Raw genomic sequence first — 15,457 nt, 5'->3', positions numbered from 1 at the left:
TTAAATCTGCTTCTGAGTAGCTGCACCTGAATTCACTCCCTATTCCCTATACAATGTTGACTAAATATTGCACAGTTTCGAGAAAGAGTTCAAATACTACAGGCAAGTGCCAAAAATTAACATGGTATTACCACATTTTTTGGACATGCCTGTGAAAATGCCATGCCATTTTTTGCAGTAACTTGGACTGGCATGGGTTCTTGAGTATGTACTGTAGTAATCTCATAGTTTTGATATTTACCATGGTTATTTATATGAATATAAAAAGTATTGTAGTATTACAATACCTGATCTGATACCATTGCTTTACCATCAACGTTTTTGGGCCATGTACTGTGGAAATACCTTGCTTTTGGACAAGTACCATGCTAATACCATGCCATTCTTTGGACATGCAACCTGTATGTATCATTGTATTCTTTGAATTGCCATGATACTTATTGCTTTACCAAGGTACTGCTTTTGTAAGGGATATACAAGTAACCAAAAGTTGCACAGGTTAAACTGTTATATAGAGGCTATGCTAATATACACAATGCTTACAAAGAAGTTTCTTCAGAACACAAATGTAAGTGTTTATGTTTGTTTACGGAGTCCAGTAGTGCCATTTTAGCTTCAGTCTCAGGTTTGGGAACTTTATTTTTATATGTGTGCACTTTAATAGATTACATTTTTGATTTGCAACAGTTTATGGTGCATTGTGGGTATTGTTTAGTAAAGTATAAAATTGTTCAATAAGATGTGGTACATCCCCCAGTAAATATGGACTTTCTTCATACAACTTTTAAGTTCAGAAAGTGTTCAGATTCTTCTTCTTCTATTGAATATGTGCACAGAGTTTTGGCATGTTAATAGTAGATGTGTTTGTAGATGTTTTCCAATGGGAGCAGTTGCATGGCAAAGTGTTCAAGCCCTCATGTTTTCATTTCTATTGTTATTAAGTTAGATGGTGAACATGTAAGATATAAGCTCACATCATTTCTTCACGTCATTCCCTGTGCTGGATCCACATCACTACCACTATTTAGTATTGATACTCATTTTTATGACAGAACATAACAGTGACTGCCCGTTTTGTATATGTATTTTTCTTATTCATTTTCTCCACTAGTATTTTGAGGAAAAAAGGTGTTATGAAAATAACAGGCCTTAAAGGGTTTATATCAAATCTAAAAAACTGAAAATGAATTGGATTTTCACCTCAGCCTACGGTTCTATTTTAATACTGTTGATTAAATCCAAGTCAGATAAATTTGGGCATTACAATTACCCTTGTGTAAGACACTGTAATGCGTCATCTGTGGCAAGCTCTTTGTTTGACCTGAAGAGTGTCCTGTAATGTTCCTAAGAGCTCTTCAATCAGGTTACCGCACTCTTCGGTTCTTGAGTGGATTCACACAATTGCACAACTATTAGAAGTGAGACGGATTGTCTCTCAGATCTGGCTTCAGTTCAAGGCAACACATCTGTGTGTTTTTGATGAATCATTTGCATATTCTTAAGGGTGAAGTGTGTAATTTATGTTGCACATGTGACACCAAATGAAATTGCTACTAGTTTTCATGATTTCTACTGGAACGTAGAGTTCCTTGTGCAAAAGTTGCTAAGGAATTGTTGGTTGCCACCTCTGAAAATTGTTTTGGTGGAAGCTTATAAACAGGTTTCTTTGTTCTTTTTTCCCCATTTCTTTTGGAAAAACATGCAGATGAATCATGCACAATTAAGTTGCAGTCGCAGTAGCGAAATATCAGCCAAATTTTGCATGCAAAAATAGATCCATTGTCTATTGTCAATAGTGTAGTGATGCATGAAGCACAGCTCACTTTAAAACCAAGTATCATTCTATTGGTCATTGAGACAAATCTGTGCGATCAGCTTGAACCCATTGTGAAATCTGCATGGGGAAAACATTGTGAAAAATGTTTAATTTTTCAAAATGTTTTAACTTCATCTTGACCTTAATTGCTCTTTTAGATTACCTTTCATGATATATCATGCAGCAAATGTTTGAATGATACGTTTTAGTGCTTTCCCTTTAAATGCAGTGATTTAATTGATGAATTTGTTCTTTTTTAAAAGCTTTTCCATTTTCCATCATCTTTCTCCCTTCATGAAAGCACTTGCAAGTCACATTCACGAAGCTAAAAACATTTATTATTAAAGGGGGGGGGGGGGGGGGAATGGCCTGCAAATACACTCTGGAAATGAATCACACCATATGTGCTTTGTGAGATTTTTTTCCCTACTGTATACTTCCAGGGTACAAATATTAATTTATTAATTTATTTCCATTTCCTGTAGGAGACCAAGCTCTTTTTGCTTTTTTTGATTAGCAGAGAATTCAAATTAGAAGAAATAGATTCCAGAAGGGATTCAATATGGGGGGTGTCATATCATATTCATTTTCGTAACCATCTTCCTGTATGTGAGATTAAAGTGTCTCACAAATCATGGAAAATGAAGTGCCTATCAACTGTACTTGATTCCCGTTTCTTCCCTGAGCCCGTCACCAGCCGCAGTGTTCCTATGCATGTGTATATAAACACCCCTCACCTGTGATGTGCCGTTTCAAACACAGAAATAGTGTGGTGTTTTAGCTTGTTATTCTGAAGGTGGATGTGGTTTTAATTAGATGCACTGTTGTCAAGACGTTTGTTTTAGTTTGTTTGTATTATCTTATTTCCAGTGGTTCATTTTCTATCTGTATCTCTTCCTCTTTTCCAGATTGATTTTCTATTCATTAGTTTACTGGATCATGCTATTGCTATTTTCTTGCTCAATAAAAGTTGTGTAGATGGTGTACAATGATTGATCTCTGTCCTTTAACCCTCAGTTAAATGTCAAATAAGAAAAACTTTAATTAAACCTTTATCTGGGCGAGAAATCATGGCTTGTGTCCAAATTAGTTTTTTCAGTTCAGGTACACTTTATGGTGAAATGACAAAAATGTGTTCTTCACATTCAAAAAAGTAGGTTTTCATGCAAGCAATGTGCTTATTCTGATATCAAAAAGGCTAAATTTCGGTCTCATCACACCATAAAACCTTCTTGCAAAACCATATCTGAGATATCAGATGGCATCTTTGACCGTAGCTTTTCTTTGTGATTTGTGAGAAAGACCTGAGAATGTTCGGAGCTCCTTTAGATTAATCATTGGTTTCTTGGTGGCCTGCATGGTCAGTTTTTGAGGACATCCTAATCTTGGTGCACTGTTGCTTTAGATAAAAGTGTTTGCAAAATATGTAAATGATGTGAAAAGTTATTGTAACTGATCTTCTTCCTCGTGTTTTTCAATCACTTTTCTTGAGTTACTTTGGATTTTATTTTTTTTATTTTTTACCTGATTGCGCAAAATCTGATTAAACTTAACATTAAGTGTGAAATTAGTGTCAGTTAAAATGAAAGATACATAAAAATAAAAATCTACTCAGAAATTGCTGAATTAATGATTTATACAGACAAATTATATTAAGCTTTAAAGAACAAAAAGTGCTTTCTTTTCCAGTGTGAGTCTCCAGCAAGCTGAAAAATGAATTGCTGTCTTATCTTCTTTTGCGAGCAAGGTCAAGTTATTTTTGTCAAATTGCAGGTGGTTACTGTTTCTTGATTCTGTACTACTGCCTGGCTTTTCACACTGTAAAGTCATCAGAACAGATCTGGAGAAATTTCATCACTTGCTCAAGTGGATCCTCTGCAGTGAATGGGTGCCGTCAGAATGAGAGTCCAAACAGCTGATAAAAACATCACAATCAGTGCTTTAAGTGGGCCGGTATGCACCTACTCAGTACTGCCACTTCCAAATATAGATCTTGAGCGTACCACCACCTCTCCGTGCACCCAGAACGTGCTTTTAGCTTACCTGTGCATTTATTTTGGTTCTGTTTTTCTGTTTTAATAGAGGTTTTAATCCTTTGCCTTCACTGTTGCTTTTCAGAGCGCCCTTCACATTGCACGCTTCCTAATTCTTCCTAGTTCGGTATGGAGCTAGTGAATCATTTGAACCGGTTCGGGAGTTCGGAGCGGGATCGCGAATGATTTGAGTCAGTTTGGAGCGGGTTCGCGAATAATTTGAGTCAGTTTGGGAATCGCAAATCATTTCAATCAGTTCGGGAGTTCGGAACTGCTTCGCGGATCATTTGAATCAATTCGAGAGTTCGGAGCGGGTTCGCGAATCATTTGAGTCAGTTTGGGAGTTCGGAGCGGGATCGCGAATCATTTGAGTCAGTTCGGGAGTTTGGAGTGGGTTCGCGAATCATTTGAATCAGTTTGGGAGTTCGTAGCGGGTTTGCGAATCATTTGAGTCAGTTCGGGAGTTCAAAGCGGGTTCATTGAATCAGTTTGGGGATCGCAAATCATTTGAATCAATTCGAGAGTTCGTATAGGGTTCGCGAATCATTTGAATCAGTTCGGGAGTTCGTAGTGGGTTTGCGAATCATTTGAGTCAGTTCGGGAGTTCAAAGCGGGTTCGTGAATCATTTGAGTCAGTTCGGGAGTTCAAAACGGGTTCGCGAATCATTTGAGTCAGTTTGGGAATCTCGTCGCGAATCATTTGAATCAGTTCGGGAGTTCGGAGTGGGATCGCGAATCATTGGAGTCAGTTCGGGAGTTCAAAGCGGATTCGCGAATCATTTGAGTAAGTTTGGGGAACACGAATCATTTGAATCAGTTCGGGAGTTCGTAGCGGGTTCGCGAATCATTTGAGTCATTTCGGGAGTTCAAAGCGGGTTCGCGAATCATTTTAGTCAGTTTGGGGATCGCGTCGCGAATCATTTGAATCAGTTCGGGAGTTCGGAGTGGGATCGCGAATCATTTGAGTCAGTTCGGGAGTTCAAAGCGGATTCGCGAATCATTTAAGTAAGTTTGGGGATCGCGAATTATTTGAATCAGTTTGCGAGTTCTGAGCGTGATTAATTTGAGTCAGTTCGGGAGTTCGGAGCTGGTTCGCGAATAATTTGAGTCAGTTTGGAAGTTTGAATGCAGTAATGCAGTAGCTCTTTCTAAGGTATTTTTTCAAAATCCTTTTGCACATTTTATTTATGTTCAGTAGTTCTTTCTAGCTCAAGCAAATCCACAAACTAATAAAAGGATTTATTATTAAAGTTGCCTGTTGACTGCTGTATATAAAAGTCCTTCAATATAGTTATTGTTACCTCAGGGGATGAGGGGAATCATCAAAAAAAAAAAAAAACAGACAATATTTTTTGGGTGCTATAATAGAGTACCGGCACCTCTTTTGGGCCACTTAAAGCACTGATCACAATAATCCACAAGTAACCCACATCACTCCAGTCCATCAGTTAATGAAGCAAAAAGCTGTGTGTTTGTAAGAAACAAATTCATCAAGTCCATAATAATGCATCCTCCAAAAAATCACCTCAGTTTATTTTTATTAATCTCATTAATATGCAACAACAATAATAATAGGATTTTGAAGATTATTTTTCTCATTTATTAATGATCACACATGTATAACAAAATATTTAGCTGTGTTAACATTAGCCATTACATGTAAACCAATAGGCAGTTTTTAGAGTTTTGTTTTTTTTGAATTAGTGTTTCCATAGATGATTACTGTTCTGGACAGGTTTGCTTTGGACAGATTCATTTGCATTTATTTCATTGGCAGTCTGTTTTATCGAAGTGACTTATAAAGTGAAGTGACATTCAGCCAAGTATGGTGACCCATACTCAGAATTTGTGCTCTGCATTTAACCCATCCGAAATGCACACACACAGAGCAGTGAACACACACACGCACACTGTGAGCACACACCCGGAGCAGCCATTTATGCTCCGGCGCCCGGGGAGCAGTTGGGGGTTCAATGCCTTGCTCAAGGGCACCTAAGTCGTGGTATTGAAGGTGGAGAGAGAACTGTACATGCACTCCGCCAACCCACAATTCCGTTCGGCCCGAGACTAGAACCCACAACCCTTCGATTGGGAGTCCAACCCTCTAACCATTAGGCCATGACTTCCCCCTCACATAAGATGAGATGGTGCACCATCATATAAGATGGTGCTTGTATTGTTCTGTTAAAGTTACAGTCGCTGGAGATGCAAAGGAAATGAAAGAATGGTGTGCTGTTAGTAGCATAGCACTATAACAGATCCTCATTTATGGGTAGAAGATACACAAACCTAAAGAGTTATAAAACTCAGGACTGCTTTTAGAGACGTGTAATAAAGTGATAAAGTCTTTATCTTGGCTTTTAAACCCATAATGAGTTTTTGGATTAGATTTGGGAGCTCTTTCTACTGGGGTGAGTGAGTTTGATGTCTTTAAATGTGTTGCAGACAAGTGCTCAAAGGGAACCAAAGAAAACAGCAGAGAAAATACACACAAAAAAATTGTCCTTATTTATTCACCTTCATATGTGTGTGTGTGTGTGTGTGTGTGTGTGTATTCAATCTTCTTTTTTTTCATTCACTTCAACATGCTTCAAACTGATCAAATCAGATCTATAAACCTCTAACCAAGGGTCAACAAGTATTACAATAAATTTTACATGCACAGATAGTTAGTTGCACTTATTTCAACAATGCATTGAAATTATATGCGCTATCGAGACGTAACCGCATCATTTTGCCTTATGTGTGCTCATAGACATAAGTTATATTTATGCTAATTATAGCTTTCATGCTTGACTGAGCAATTGTGCCTCATTGTGGAAGAAATCGGTTGTCAGTTTTCAAGTGGCTTTTCTTCAGAATAACAGCCAACTGAGAAAAGTCGGCCATATTGTGTTTTGGACTGTGGATTTGGCTCAGGGTTTCTATGGCAACGGTGCAGAACATTTGCAGTCCGGTTTTGGAATCCATTTGGCCGGATCTTTGTGAGCTGTGTTCTGTACATCTGCTTCGAAACATGCTTTCAAGGAAGCTTCTGGAGCAACTGTAGATTTTTGGCCAGTTTAGCCTAAACTAGTCTTTTTGGATATACAGTATTAACCCTCTTTTTAATTTATATTACTGCCTACATCAATTTGTACTGTAAGTACATGGGAAAATATGTAATATTGACAGCTAGCGGTTGAAATGGGTACTGCAGTCTAAATTCACAATATTGGATTGCGGTTTTGATCTCCTTCAGACTCAACACACACAAGGGTTGCCAGATTGAGGACACGCAACAGCAACAAGCACAACTGAAAATTGAAGGTGAAAAGCCTGTAAGTTGATGAGTTTTAAAGTGTTTTTCTGAAGTATTTTAGGTAGGGTAGAATCTGCAATCTCTGAGCCAGTTCATTTGCTGGCTTCCATGACTGAAATAGACTGTGTTTTCCACCAACTGGCAACGCAAGGTGTCACCCAGGCACGTGCACAGGTAGGGCTCAACATGTGCAGAGCACATGCCCTTTTGCCCTTACACTCCGAAGTGCCCTTTTTTTGGTGGTGTTTTTTTTTTTTTATTATTAAACAATGCTATTGGTCACCCTTTACGTCTGTCTGTCTGTTTTACAAATATTTAGCAAATGAAAGTTCTTAAAACGAGCTTGTGTAAATCTTATTCGATCCTCAAGCTGTCAGTAAGCTGATAACTCCGCCCCCTCTATATTCATTGAATCAACTGAAGTTCCACAGCAGCCGCACAGTAGACACCAGCTGAGCTGAACAAAGTTTTGCGAAGGGTAAATAAATATCTTGTTGTTTGAATAAGTACTACTAAACACAATGGGTCTCATTCATGAAACACGAGCAGAACTAATTTTTGTGTAAATCGTGTGTAAAGTGGTTCTGTCGTAAAATTTCGGATTCATTAAAATGTTCGTATTTTCCAAATGTTAGTTGGTACGAAAGAAATCTACACCTGCTCCCAGCTACGCGTAAATAGTGCGTTTAACATCTGAACATTTTGCTCATTAATACGGCTGCATTTTAATTCACCTTAATCGGGTACATATTTACACAGCATTTTGAAAAAAAAAATATTATATAAAGTAATTACATACGGTTTTTCTTTTTACTTTTATTATGAGAGTAGCCTAGTAGTATGTAGATATATGCTCGATGATGATGGTGGTCCTCCTCCAGTTTGAATACGATTTTTTCGAAGTGAACTAATTTGTTTTTTTGCTGTCAAGCTTCATGTCGAACCATTTTCTTTTCACTTCTGGGACTATTCGATTAACAGAAGAAACTCCATTAACAGCATCTGTAATATGCTGCCTAGCTTCCTTTTTTTAGGACCTGATAGTACGCCACTATGTACGCTTGAAAATAAAATGTGGCGTTTTGAATGAACTTCTGATAATAAAACTTCAATTTCTGCAGCTGAGAAATTGTTATTTTTCATTCGCTTTTGAGAAGAGACGTTGAAATCCTTCATTTGGTGTCATAATATGATGCTCATATATAGTTGTCTGTCGGATTTAATGGGCGGGATTTATGGTTATTGGAAAGAGCGTGCACGCGCGACCCATTTACGACTGATTGGAATTCATTAACACACACACACATTTCACTATCACATCTGACGTTTACGAAGTATTTGTGAATCAGGAGAAGGGTTTTCGGGAAGTTCTCTTTACGCGCAAATCACTCCCATATTTACTCATATATTTACGAATGTTTCATGAATGAGACCCTATGTCTATAAAGGCTCATATTTTATTTATTTGATGTCTGACTGACTCACTGACTGAGACATGTGGGACGTCACCTGAGAGAGAGGGCTAGCATTTGCCATCTAGTCATAGCCAATACATAGCCAACACTTAAATAGCCTGTGCATATAGTTGCATTTCATCTTTTATAAAATGCTATTTTGGCCAAATGCATTTTACCACAGGAAAAACTGAGCGCTCCGTATATATTGCTAAAAAAACTAGTTTGTAACATTAGATGAAAATGTAATGTGATGCCGGTGTAGCAGTCGATTCTGTTCCCCAATGTCTGTTTCCCCTCGGGTTGCCAGGTCCGTGTAATAAACCCAACCAAATAGTTAATCAAACATTTTCCCAAAGTAGCCTAAATTCCGCGGATTTGGCAACATTCCCGCATGAAAATACACCAAACACACCTGGATGTAAGGAAAGCAAAAAGGGACAAATTTCTTGCTACACTGCAGCATAGTAAAATTATTCTCACACTCCCGTTTATGTTCTTTTTTTTATTATTATACATCTTGCAGTTGTTCCGTTATTTTTGTCTTATGTTTTTACATTTCAAGTTGAAAAACCTCTCGTCTTAAATTTATTTTCAGGTTTAAGATTTAGGACGGTATTTTGAACTATTTGACTTGCCGTACATCCAGTCACGCTTCTGGTGCACGCTAGTTCTGATCGTACGTACAGTAACTCGGCAACAACGCCAGAATTGTAGTATGTTTGCGTAAAGGGGAACAGACATTCCGAGGGGAACAGAATCGACTGCTACACCGGCAGTGGCAGGCGCCGTCGCCGTTTTAATGACGAAAAAAAAATAAAAAAACATTCACATTTGCACACATTCGCTGGTCAAAAACGATATATTGATAAGTAATACAACAACACAATTGTTTTTACCATCGGAAAATCGTGCGCCCCCGCGCTGTTTCGTTCTGGAACTTACACAAAGCGACGAGTGATCCTCGTCACCTAGATAACATATATTTCTAAGAAATTTATTCTTTGATTTATGATTGCTGATACACTTAATTTATTAACATTTAGGCTATTCATGTTATGGTATACTCTCCGCTCGTCCTCACATGTATAAAATGTTGTAAAACATGGTTTTACTACAGTAATGTAGTAGTAACTAACAAAAAAAAAATTACAGAAGATCACTGTGAAATCTTTATATTTTATCATGCAGAATGTAATTCATGATTCATTCCTAGGCTTCATTTATTTGATCCAAAATACAGCAAAATCAGTAAAATTGTGTAATATTTTTACAATTTTAAATAACTGTTTTCTATTTGAATATATTTTAAAATGTAATTTATTTTTGTGATCAAAGCTGAATTTTCAGCATCATTACTTACATTACAGTGTCACGTGATCCTTCAGAAATGCTTTTCACTGCAACTGTACTTTTCACACTATTTTTTATGTATTTTTTCATTGCTGGCTTATTTTAGGGAAAGTGTAGTGAATAAGAGACATTCAAGAGACCAACATCCCTGGTCCACCACAGTATCAAATTTTTGCCAGATACATGGCTCACAGAAGGTTGCTGTTGTAATTAGGTTTAAAGAAGCCCTTAAAACCCTGTTTATCTATATTATCTAATATTATTATTATGGTTGTTATTAATCGTGAATAAATCTAAAGCTTTTGAGACTATTATTTTGTGTTATTGAATTTGTCATGAAGATGTGACAATTTCTTCCTTTTATGCAGGGTTACTAAATAATCTTGATATAAAAAGGGAGGGGGGTGCCCTTTTTCAGTTTCAGCACATGCCCCTCAAAAGGTCTGTGCACGGCCCTGGTGTCACCAATCAGTGTTTAATGTTTATTTACATTAAAGTCAAAACAACAAAAATAATAAGAGCACAAATTAGATCTGGAACTTCTTTAAGTCTGTCAAAATATCATTTAGTAATTGCAATGTCTTCTGATCCACATCCTTTCCTTAGGAAGGTGTGCTACATACTGATTAATGTAACATAAATATGCTAAACATATTTGTATATTTTGCTACTGTGTTATGGAGTGACACTTTCATAAACTTTTCTATACCCCTCTGATAATATAATAGTAAATATTACAATACCTATAATAATTAGGAACCACAGTTTGCACAAATCTCTTCACTTGATTGGGATGTCCTCTTTTATTCTGGAGGGCAAGGGCAATGACCGTAACATCGAGCGTATTTTGCAGTATTAAACGTGTTTATACCGATTTCATCAGTCTCTGAAAATTCTTCAAAAAGAACACAGAGAATGTTCTTCTCAGCTGCCATAGTTGTAACTCTTGCGTCATCAGAACAGAGTGTTCAACTCACCACCGTTTCAGTTTAAAAAACGTTTTGCACAGTTTTTCCAAAATGTATCAAATTGTAAGGGCAGTTTCTATAGAAAGCAGCTAAATTTAAAGTATTGTTCATGTGTGTAGCAAATACAATCAAAAATAAAAATAATGCTTTTTGCATATTAATTTATAATGCATTTTCTGCCTGCTGTTCTCTAAAGTCTCTTTTACGAGGCTTTGTTGGAAACACAGTTTCAACTTTACTTGTAAGATGCAAAAATACTTCACCAAGTAGAAAATGTTGCTATGGCAACAAAAGAACACTTGTCTCTGATGCATAGGTTGAATGTTCTGAGAGTAGCCATAATTCATCAGATCATATGAGCATTAAAAGTTAAGCATAACTCACAGAAGTTTAGGAATTGTTTCCTCTAAGGCTTGTAATGATAATAAAGCAGGCGCTGTGATCTTTCACTGGTTTTCCTTGGTGCTGCTCACTAAAAACAGGTCCATGGTTATGCTGAGACAATATTAAGAGTCAGTTTCAGAGTCAGAGCAAAAAGGCATTAAAGCAAATTAACTGACTCTGAGAGAAGTGAAACTGCAGCCTGATGTCAAACCAGACACATTTTAAGAAACAAAATACAAGTAAACTGAAAATGAAGCTCATTTGGGAACCTGTTGAATTTCTGTTGATTTTATTTTCATTTATTATAACCATTTAACCGTTCTCTGCAAATATATGAAGTTGGGTCAGTGCCATGATTAGACATCATCTAGAGCTGTTGTTTTGCATATTTCCTTTTTTTAATAAAGCCATAATTCATAAACATTTCAGCTTTTAGTTTACAGTTTTAGTTAGTTTTCAGATTTTTGTTTAGTTGATTTTGTTTCATGTTATATGTTCTTTTAAAAATAAATTTGTCTAGTTGATTTCTACTGTATTTGGATGGAATAGAACTGCACAAAGATCTCTTTTCCATTTAATTTTTTTCAATTCTATTTTAGTACCCATTAATATATTGAATAATCTTTTATTTTTTTAAATGATATATTTTTATTTTTATTTGTCTGCGTAATTTTATGCATTTTTATTAGTTAATTAGAATTGATTTCTATATAATTTTATTTTTATTTTTAAATTTTAGTTTTAGTACTTCAACTTTAACTTATTTCAGTTAGTTGCCAATTTTAAGAAAACTTCTTGTTATTATCCTAGCTGCAAGTGAATCATATTTAATATAAGGTTCTATTTAGCATTTACATTACAGTTCTTTTGATAATCGTTTTTGAAGATGATGGCGTATCATCGTCTTATTTAGTGGTTAATTTGCTCTGAAATAACATATTTGATTGGACTTTGACATTACATTTAAACAATATACAATTATATGAGTAATTTTCTGTTATTATTTGTATGCAGCATTGTTTTCCCGTGCTGTGAGCGTCAGCACAGACCTGCGACCCTCCAGTTGAGGTGCTGCTCAATTTCCAGAAGTGTCTTTTTGTGTCGAGCGGTCTTGACATCTGTAACCTTCATCCTCATGAATTCTACTTTTTCTCCCCAGCTCTCAGTGCCATTACTGTAAATAGATCTGCATGAGTGTATGTGAGTGGGTCTGTGCACAAGAGGGTCTCTGTGGAAACTGTCTTCATATAAATACCATGACATATCCGTTTGGGTACCTTCTGTAACGTCTGAAATAGTTTCAGGAAAGAAATCATCAAAATATGTTTTTGAGCTAAAATATGTGCTGAATGCATTCATTAAATCGATTAGGTTGTTTTCAAATCTCAACATTCTTTTCCTGTAAAGACACAAGGCAAGATTTTATTCATGAAACATCTCAACATTTCAGCTTCTGGAACTTTTTTCAGTTTTGGGTTTTATAGGTTTCAGATTCTAAATTTGACCAATGTTATATTATAATTTAAATATACATTTGTCAAGGTAGTTTCAACTGTCTTTATATAGAACATGGATGAATAAACATCTCATTTCCCATAGAGAAAATAACACCATTTAATTATTTTTTTAATATATTTATTAATATTGTATATTTTCTGTTTTAAAATTTTAGTATTTTTATGTACTTTTGTCTAGTTTTGTTTATTTACTTTTTAATATATTTTTAGATTTCACTTATTTTATTGTATTTCAGTTTTCAAAAACTGAAACTAAAACCTTCAAATAAACAAAATAAACGATAACTTAAAACAAAACAAAATATATAATTTTAGGTAGCCAATGCAACATTTCTCATATTCATTTTGTTTAATTTGATGTACTAAAACTAAAATTAAAAATCACGGAGAACTAGACATTATAAAAAACTACAAACAATTACAAAAATGACAACAAATTTACTACAACTTTAAAATGAAAATGAAAATAAAAACAGAAATATAAAAATAGTAACACATTCAAAATAGAAATAAAAATCTATAGTATATTGATGATAATAAAATAACACTGCTTCAACTTTAACCTGTTTTAAGAAACATTTAAACTTTTTTGAAGTTCAATATTTTATTTTATTATTTTCATGACAGCCCCAACATGAGGATGAGTCATGTAAATAATGAGATCATTTACATTTGTGGGCAACCTGCTTCTTTAAGTCTGGTCAAGATGAAAACAGTAAACGTTTCTGAATCTGAAGTGCCATTGAAGGGATATTGTGTTGCCAAATTTAAACCAAGCGAACAATACAAGCAAAATCAGGCAACAATTTAGCCCTCATTTTTGCACTAATGTAAAACACAGGGCCCTTTACTCACCGGTGCAGGCTGGGAGTTGTGTTTGATTGGTCGGTGTTCTCCTCCCAGACGCCTGTGAGTGTGTAGATAAAAGCTTGTGTGGTGAGTTTTGATGATTGCGAGGCAATGGTGAATAAAGGAGCCAGAACGCTGCTGCACACCAATCACAGCCTAATCAACATGAGCAGAGAGCTCTAAAGGCACAGGACTTCGTTTTCAACTGCTATTTATAAAAGATCAAATGCTGCTGGCCGCTCACTGATATTTCGGTCAAAGCACAGCGCTGTGGTGTTTATTAGATGGCAATTTAGATTCGACCCCAGAGCTGTTGTGACCGGCCTTTGTTGGGTGCTTATGACCCACTTTATAGTGTGCACGTATATAAATACATGTGCACATATGGTACCTCGCTGATTGTGTGTATTCAAACCATTCATTAGAATGCACATCAGTCTGGTCGAGAGATCCACCCGGTCCGCCCCTTTCGTGGAATTTCGTACCCGCTCATCAAACTTCCACACTTCCACAACAGACAATTGGGAAAGGAAACAGAATTCACATTATTAGAGGTGAGTGTACCGTCAGAATGATGTTGAAACGGACATTTCAAGTTGCTTTAAACAAATGGCCTTGTGTTCAGAGGATCTTGGATGTATGAGCAGTCAGACTCATTTAAGTGTTTGAGTTTCTACATCTCGGCTATGTAAACAATATTTCATAATCCACAGATAATGTGTGGGACGATACTTTTTTTTTCTTTTTCTGGCAGGCTCCTCGCTTCAAGGTGAAGTGTGTGATTCCTGCAGCTGGCATCAATGTTGGATGAGCCAATGTTTCTGTGTTGGGCCGCTTTAACAGATTCATGTGTTGATAGCCCGCAGTGTTTACTACATTCAGGAAAAGCAACTTACACAGTTTTGCTGAAAATGGAGGAAATTAAACACATCATCTTTGAAATAATTCATGGTGATCCAAGCGTGAAGCACTGATCAGATTAAGCTTGTAGCCATGAATTATTAGTGTCATGGAGCACTATTATTTGTTATAAAAAAGAATGTATATAATTATAAGAAGCTTATGATTTAGATTAACATTTTGTAATTACATTTTTTGCAGGCATGTACTAGACTGTACTAATTTAATACACTTTTCTGACGTCAAAAAAAAAAAACTTTTAGTATCCAATCAACTGCTGATGCAGTGTAATAAATAAAATATGTCATGCACCAATAGATGCTCTGCAGTGAATGGGTGCCGTCAAAACAAGAGTCCAAACAGCTGATAAAAACATCACAATAATCCACAAGTAACCCACACCACTCCAGTCCATCAGTTAATGTCTTGTGATGTGAAAAGATGTTTTTAATTAAGAATCTTTGCTTTTTAAAGTCTGTAACCTGCTTTATAAAGTCCATCTCCTGTTCTTATCTCACATCGAAATCCACAGACAAATCTGTTTTGGCTTGTAAGAGGTGCTTGATCTGTGCATATTTCTCTCCTGATTCAAATGAGACTTCTTCTTTAATACTGGAGAAGGCAGTATAATGGATAGAAGACTCATATTTTAGCTGGAAGCAACGGTTTCTGAGCTATTGCTTTAATGTTAGTTTTAAACCTTGCTGCTCCTGGTGTATCATTTTATTTATAAAGAACAGCATGAACATCCTTCAAAACATCCCAGAAGAAAGAAAGTCCAGTTTGGACTGACATAAGGGCAAGTCAATTACATTTTGGGTGAAGTAATGATCTAAAAAGAGCCTCAGTAATCCTATAAATCGTTTTCACTGCTGGAGAGCA

The sequence above is a fragment of the Carassius gibelio genome, chromosome A2 (assembly GCF_023724105.1).
Source record: "Carassius gibelio isolate Cgi1373 ecotype wild population from Czech Republic chromosome A2, carGib1.2-hapl.c, whole genome shotgun sequence".
Classification (NCBI taxonomy): Eukaryota; Metazoa; Chordata; class Actinopteri; order Cypriniformes; family Cyprinidae; genus Carassius; species Carassius gibelio.
Note: the sequence above shows the minus strand (reverse complement) of the source record.